Source organism: Uranotaenia lowii, chromosome 2, assembly GCF_029784155.1.
Source record: "Uranotaenia lowii strain MFRU-FL chromosome 2, ASM2978415v1, whole genome shotgun sequence".
NCBI lineage: Eukaryota > Metazoa > Arthropoda > Insecta > Diptera > Culicidae > Uranotaenia > Uranotaenia lowii.
Genome location: NC_073692.1, coordinates 83379527 through 83387947, shown reverse-complemented (window position 1 = coordinate 83387947; position 8421 = coordinate 83379527).

The window sequence follows — 8421 nt, the reverse complement described above, 5'->3', positions numbered from 1 at the left end:
CGACGAAGCTCCGTTATTTTGGCCAGATTTGGCATCATGCCACTATTCTAAAAGTGTCCTGGAGTGGTACGAGGCCAATTCTGTCCATTTTGTTCCAAAGGACATGAACCCGCCAAACTGTCCGGAGCTGCGCCCGGTGGAGCAATAAAGAAGCGGGAACTTCGAAAGAGCAAGAATACAGTCAATGACGAGAAGGACATGTTCAGAAAAAAAAACTGAGAAACTAGTACCGGATGACACTGTAAAGACTTTGATGGAAGTCAACAAACGAAAATACGTTAAATTTTAAACTCAAGGCTCCATCGATTAACTTTTCTTTTGATTTTTGAAGTAAATATATGTATAAAACTACCCTAAAATTTTGCATTTATCTTAAACATTATAAGAAAATTATAACCTTCTCGATGTCGCGATAATTTCGTGTTCGCCCTTTTAAAACCGGTATCGAGGGCTTATTCAAAAACAAACAACGAAATGATGGATATCTTATTGAGAATCGACTGCAATTTGTAAAATTCCAATTGATCCGAACATGAAGTGTTTATTCAACCTACGTTTCGGTGCTGATTGGCATAATCTTCAGGATAAAATAATGCATCTATTCTTTTTAATAATGCTTATGATAAGCCTATAGTCGTTTTGTTGGTCACTTGGTAGTTTGCAAATGAGATCTAATTTTGGTCTTGTAATCTGTATCTCAGTGACCGCCATAGATAACAAGACCGAAATTAGCTCTCATGTGCAAACTACCAAGTGACCAACAAAACGACAATAGGTATTATTAGAAAGAACAGATACAATATTTTACCCTGAGGAAGGTGCCAATCAGTACCAAAACGTAGGTTGATAGAAAACACTTCATGTGTTCACGAGACTTATTTTATGTATAAAAATACGCATTTTGTAAAACATAAACAAGTCGTAAATTATTTTCTATTTATAAAACAATTAAAACACAATGGTTGTTTTGTTTCTATCGAAGTCGTAGACACAATAAATTTTATATAATACTTTTCAATTTTCTCTTCGCCGGGATAACAAAAATCTGAAAAATTGTAAAAAAAATGGAATGATATTTTCGCAACATGCATAGAACATTTTGAAGCTATCAAATACCACTTCATTATGTAGAAGCAAGAATCTGTTTATATCGAATACAGTTGCTTTAAAAAGCGAACAAAAACAGTCGCAAATGAATTAGGCTCAACGTCTCGAAAAAGAGAAGTTTGGAATTTACGAGGAAAGTTTTACATTTTCAAACAAAAAGAACACAGATCTTTTTTGAAAAAAAAAAACGAGACGATTCTGTTACAAAAACAGTCAGAACTCGGAGAATGGATTTATCTAAAAATTGGTGACCAAATGTTATTTTCTGAGTATTGATTCGAAATGGTTCAGAAAATTAATGACCTCTAATATTGCGGCAATCCACTAAACAGGTTTGCGTTGTCGGCATCAGAATCAATGCGCTGGAAACAATCCTAAGGCAGTTATTTTCCCAAACAGTTTTTAACACCAATTCTACCGATTATTTCTCAACCCCCGTCTGGCAATGCCAATGTTAGCATGCTGCACCGCCACCGTCCGAAAGGCTCCTCCATGATTAAATGTTTGCAATTTTTTTCACTCGCTAACCGAAAGCTCCTTGTAAAAATGCCACACGCAGACATGACTAATTGATATCTATAGTCGTACTTATTCGGATCATTATTAACAATAATGAATCAGTCATCATAACGTTGTGTATGTATCAAAGTATAATTATTATCATTTAAAGAGCCTTTATTCTGAGATAATTTTATTTGATTCAAAAATTTATGCATGAATAAATTTTAAATGTTTAGTTAGAGTTTGTTTCGAATTTTACTCGACTTTTGTATACTTAGAATAACCCTAAAAAATTTGTGAAATTTTTAATCGATGTTGAACCGACCAGTCCATTTTTAAAATATGTTAAATGGCTGTCGTCTTGACGCCACTCAACTAGCTCAACTGTTAGACCACACACCAATCTCAATACAAATATGCTGAACACGACAATTTTGTGTTTATAGTTTAGCACCATGTTTTGGGTAATTTTCGGGTTGTCCGCTTGAGTGGGTAAGGCGGTTGTTGTAGGTGGCCATAAAACGTTTCTCATGCATATTTACCACTAAGTGGTTGGTGTTGGTCAGTCAGCCGGCCACCGAAACGTAATTGGCGATCGATGAAAGCGATTGATTGATACTCAAAATGCAGCAACAAGAACATGCTCTAGATAGACGATTCAAAGCGTTGTTGCAGTTGAGCATTGTGAAAATTGGTACAATGTTCTGATCGTGCATGTAGAATTATTAACTTCAACGAGCAGAACTTACGTTAGGACTGGAAGGGATTCTTAAATCGAGTGATCGGTCGTCGGTCGCTACCTTTGATGATACTGAGAATTTACAGAAATTTTATAGATGTTCAAATTATCATACTCATAGAAAGTTTTATTCAACGACACTATAGCATCAGGTGTTTAGTTTGAATATATGAATTAATTCATCTTTTTCATCAGATTAGGGATCAAGTGGTTCAGAGAAGAAATGGCTTAGCTCAAGCTAATTTTATTAATCGCTTAAAGCTAACCTATATCTCAACTGGCAATTGCTCGACAAATTATATTTCTCCAATATCACGACGCAACCTGCTTACACAATTTCTTTCTGCTAGAGCAACTTGCAACTCTCGATTTCCTCTTTCTTATTTAGTAACTTTCTGCAAGTCTCTTAGATCATAATGCTTTATACGCCAAATCGAAACGCAGCAGTCAACAGTTTGCTCTCACTCTCAGACTTCTTGATCAACGGTGGGTAAGAAACAAGACCTAAAACAGCAGAAAACAGCAGCAGCCATGCCAAGTCATACGCCCACCGTGCGTTGAAATCGATCGCATAATTTCCAAGACGAAACTTAATCTCTAGTTAACCAGTTTCATTGGCTTTCCCCATTCCTCATAAGCATAAGGGTACCTGCATAAGGTGGAAAACAGTTTTCTTCAACCAGATAGATGTATGTTGCATGTCATGCTTCCAGGAAGCTTCTCATTTGCATCAATTGGGGGTTAAAGACTGATTTTACACCTTTTCCATTCACACAATCGAGACTTATTGATGGTTTTTTCTTATGCATGAGTTTTTGATAATTTATTGGTTCATTTCAATGAACACCATGAACAATGAACACCAACCTTACTTGAAAATTTAAAAAATGAAAAACGACAAAAATGGCAAAAATGAAAAAAAAAGAAAAAAAAAAACAAAATGTTGGAAACGATTAAAAATAACAGAAATGACAAAACCAATAAAAATACAAAATGCTTATGCTTATGCTTATGATACATACACAGCCAGATCTTGTCAGCATCCCGGTGAGTAGTAAAAGTACATTTACTACTCATCTTAACTAGGCCGGGCCCACTGTGCAGTATTGGACGCAGAGACAACTGGAACACAAGGAGGAAGAAACGTGGACAACAGTACCATACGTTTCCATGGCTACTTAAAACTAAGATTCTAACGTTGGAAGCACATATGCTAATTTTTCTGTGCTCCTTGGTGATGGCCCGTATGCATTCGTCCTTCTGTGGATGGAAATGATGTTTTTCTGCACAGAAATCCAAAACTCCAATATTTCCTTCCAAATTTCCTTAATTTTCTTTTCGATCTGTATTGTATTAACGTGGTAAGTAATAGTAACTTAGAGTTTCGAATTTCGACGCACTATCATTTCTGGTCTTTGACCTTGGATATAGCGCCTTTGCTCGCTCTTGAAAAGAAATATTAGAACAAAAAAACATAATTAGTGTTTCTAAATCCCCTTCCCCCAGGAAAACTTGTTTCAAAATAATTCAACGATAAAAACATATTGCGCATTTTACAGCGTCAAATGCGGTTCAAACTATCAATATAATATTGGAGGTAATCCTGTGGATAACATTCAGGGGGTTAACTTTAAAGTGATTTTTTCTATTGAAACTTATTTGTTATAATAAACCTGTTGAAAATCTATTTTATTCATCGAAATTTATTGGAATTATTTAATTAACTGAAGATTAAGAAAAACACGTAAAAATCTATCACTAGTACGAAAAAACGAGAATCAGAAAGGCGAAAAATTGGAATTAGCTCACCGAGTTTGCTGCATTCGCTCGTAGTTATCACATATATTCGGATATGTGCCAAATGTGTTACGCCGACCCAGGGACATCATCAAGCACACATCGATTCAGCTTGCCTTTCTTCACTTCCCACCACAAATCTACCCCTTCCTCGTTTCACCCACACATACACTGAGAAGCCATGGAAAACATTGAAACTTTTCCATGTATCAGAAACAAAATTCAGAGCATTTTTGGGCATAAACTCATTCAGGACACATTTTTTTTCACTTTTTCAACGTCTTAAACATTGAACCAATTGAACTGATCGCAGTAAGCCTCGGTATGCAACTTTACGACGTTCGCTCAATCGTAGCAAAATAACAAATAATGTCCGCTTCCACATCCATTTCAAAATTTGTTTCTCAGATGCCTTCCAAAATACAAAAAATATGCACTCAAATGAATACAGAAATCTTACAAATTTTCATTTTTCTTCCAAGTCTCGTCTTGTGGTTGTAAAAACACTCTTAAACGCACAGTTATATCACTTCTGACACTATGGACTTCGAAAAAACGCGTGCGCTGCATCAAAGTCATCGCCTCTAACCTGATCTGAATGTTCTTTCTGAAAAAATGTTCACTAGACAACTTGAACTCTACGCATCGGAAGATTTGGTATAAACACTCAATCACTTCAACTCTCTCTGAAAGTTATAATTTCGAAAACTCGTAAATTTTTCTAAAAGTTATTACAAAATTTCCACGACCGAAAAAAACGCGTCAAAAACCAATAAAAATACAAAAACGACAAAAATTGCACATATAACACAAATGGCAATAAAAAATCAAAAATGACATCTAAAAAAAATTACACATAAAAAATGACCAACATGGCAAAAATGACCACAATGTCAAAAATTACAAAAATGAGAAAAAATAAAAAATAAAAAAATAAAAATGACAAAATTCAGAAATTACAAAGACCACAAATAAACAAATTATAACAAAAATTACAAAAAAAAAAAACAATTTTCCAAGTAACCCCACAAAAAAACCATTTTTAAGGGAAGGGTGTGTAACGTGACCCACTTTGATTATCTCGGATATGTGTTGAGATACAAATTTCAAGCCAACTGTCATCATCGTCGCTATGCGTACGTAAATATTTCCATACGTTGTTAACTTGTGTACGCCTTATATGTTTCCTTTATTTAACAAGCTCAAAAAATGAACTTACATAATTCTTCAAGCACCCACAAACTGCAGTGTAAAGTATCGTGGGCAAATTTTATTTTAATGTTTCTCAACACATTCATGACATTAAACATATTTTCCCTATATGTGACTTGTTGAACTTAAATAACTTAGATAAACAACTTAATCGTCTAGAATAACTAAAAAGACAAAATTTGACAAAATGTTTAAAATGACAAAAAATAAACACTAAAATTACAAAAAAACTACAATAATGAAAATCACTAGAAATGATAAAAATGTAATGCCTTTCTTTCTGTTTAGAATAGGATGATCGAAATTTTATGGGAATATCAGCAATCTAAAGAATATTCACAAATCTATATATATAAAAAGCAAATTCTGTATGTTTGTTTGTTTGTTTGTCCTCTATAGACTCAGCCGTCTTAAGAGCTAGAGGTTTGAAATTCGGCATGGATTCTCAAAAATGTTTTCAGATTTTCGGATGACCCCTTCTGGAGGGGGTCGTCCATACAAGACAAATATTGTTTTCGCGATATTGACGCTACTTTTTGTCGGATTGTGTTGAAAATTTGCACATGAGTGTTTTGAAAGATGAGCAATCGATTTCAGGTGTCAAATTTTGTTATATGATTTTAATCGCCGTAATTTGTATGAATATAGTTTTAATGGCCTGTGCGGCGGAATGAGAACTAGAGAGAATTTATTTTATAGAAATTTGAAAGAAAGGTGGATTGACAGGAATTAGTGCGCCAATAGGAGAAAGCTTTATAGGTGTTGAAATTTTAGGCTAGAGGGCATGTTGATGAAAAGCTCCCATGAATTGCTCCCGCCTTTGCTCTACACTAGCTAACTATACATGAGAAACCCAGAAAGAGAATTCCCATGTATAGCGAGCCCAGTGGTTTGAGAGCGTGTTTTTACGCACACCTCTAACGAGCGGGAGCAATTCATGGCAGCTTTTCATCAACATGCCCTCTAGCCTAAAATTTCAACACCTTATCAAGCTTTCTCCTATTGGCGCACTAATTCCTGTCTATCCACCTTTCTTTCAAATTTCTATAAAATAAATTCTCTCTAGTTCTCATTCCGCCGCACATGCCATTAAAATTATAATCGGTGTCAAATTTTGTGTATGGGGTCGGCCAAAGGGGTCGTCCATATTAACTCATCACTATTAATGTGATATTGTCGTTATTATACATCGGAATCAGATGAAAATTGGTACACGATAGTTTTGAAGGACGCTCAATCGATTTCAGGTATTAAATTAAGTGTATGGGGCCGGCAAAGGGGGTCATCCATATTAACTTTTCAATATTTTTGCGATATTGTCGTTATTTTACACGGATTGGGATTAAAATTTGCACACGATAGTTTTCAGGGACGGGCAATCGATTTCAGATGTCAAATGTTTTGCCAGGGATCGGCGAAAATGGTCGTCCATATTAATAAATTTTTTCACTATTTCTAGCAATATTGTCGTTATTGTTTTATGGATTCCTTTGAAAATTTGCACACGAGAGCTATGAGGGAAGGGCAATCCATTTCAGATATCAAAGATTGTATAAGAGGCCAACGATTGAGTCGAAATTTATACACGGGGGCTTTTTGGCACGGTCAGTTGTTTCCTGATTTCATATTTAATAGCGGACGACAGAAAAAGTGATCGTCCAATATTTTTGCAATTATTACTTAACAATGAATTCGGAAGTGCATCTGGAAAATGCTTGGCAATTGACTTTCATACAAACTGTTCATGACATATTCCAAGTTGAAAGCGAAACGGAGTTCGTATGGGATCAGCTAGTATACCATAATATCGCAAATTATCACGTATCACTTTTATCTTTAAAACTTGTTTGATTCTCAAAAAAAAAAAAATTCTCACCAAAATAGTTTTTAAACCATTGAGTTGCCGTCATTCTGCATCGTTTCCTAATTACTGTTTCTTTATAGATTAATATTTTGATTTTCCTTGCTTTTCTTCTGAAAATGGAAACGCGTGGATTATTGATCGATTCTAGCTCAAACAAAGTCATATTTTCGTGCTACACTGAAAATAATTTTCACTTAAAATATAAATGACCTCTGGAGTTAATTTTGGCCATAGGTAAATTCATGTGAAATTAAGTTACCATAAAGTGAAAATTTTCTTAAGTGAGCGGTCAAGTTAATTGAAAGTGATCGAGGATGTGGATTGTAAGTGTATATTCAGGGCATAAAATTTTTTCTGTGATAGCGATTTTTCTGTCATATTTTTTGTATTCGAGCAGATAACAATTTTTTTTAAAGTTTTTATTTGTTTAACCAATCAGACATTCAGATTTATATTTTAATTTATTTGTTTTGTTCTACAGTTCCTTAGCAGAAAAAAATGTTCCGATTCCGAGAAGTAATAATCGTCGCGAAAAACCGCTCCGGAACCTAATTTGTATTCTAATCTGGAAAAATTAATAAAAGATACAACCATTGATTGATTCATCATAATAACTTACAATTAAAATTTCAATGCTCGCCACGTTGATTGATGATTTCTCATAAAAATTGCAACTTTTTCCTATCTCCAGTTCTAGTTGCGTTATTGGTGAAGCGCTGCCAGTTCCAAACGAAATTGTCAACAAGCTCTGAAAAAATATAAAAGCTGTAAATTCAATAAATTACTATTTTGTTCTACTTACATCCGTTGAGTTTAATCGAAACCATGAAATAAAAACAATGATTTGTCCAATTCCAACGATAGAATTTCAAATACCAGTCACTTAAATTTAAGTGATGAATTAGTGGATATTGGATCGTTCACTCGAAACTTAATTGAAAGACAAATAAAATGTACATGAGTCATGAGTCACTTGAAAGAAAGAAGTCATCTCTACTATGAAGTGAATTCTCAAGTGTATTTTAAATGTTCAGTATAGCACAAGATATCTTTTATTTTTTATACCTGCTAATTGAGTGAAACACGAATAGACTGCCACTTATCCAATCTGTTTTTAATTTCTTTTAATTTTTTTTTTTTCAAATTAATGGTTTTTCAAGTTTTTTTTAGAGGTACAAACAATTCTCTACATTTTCTTTTA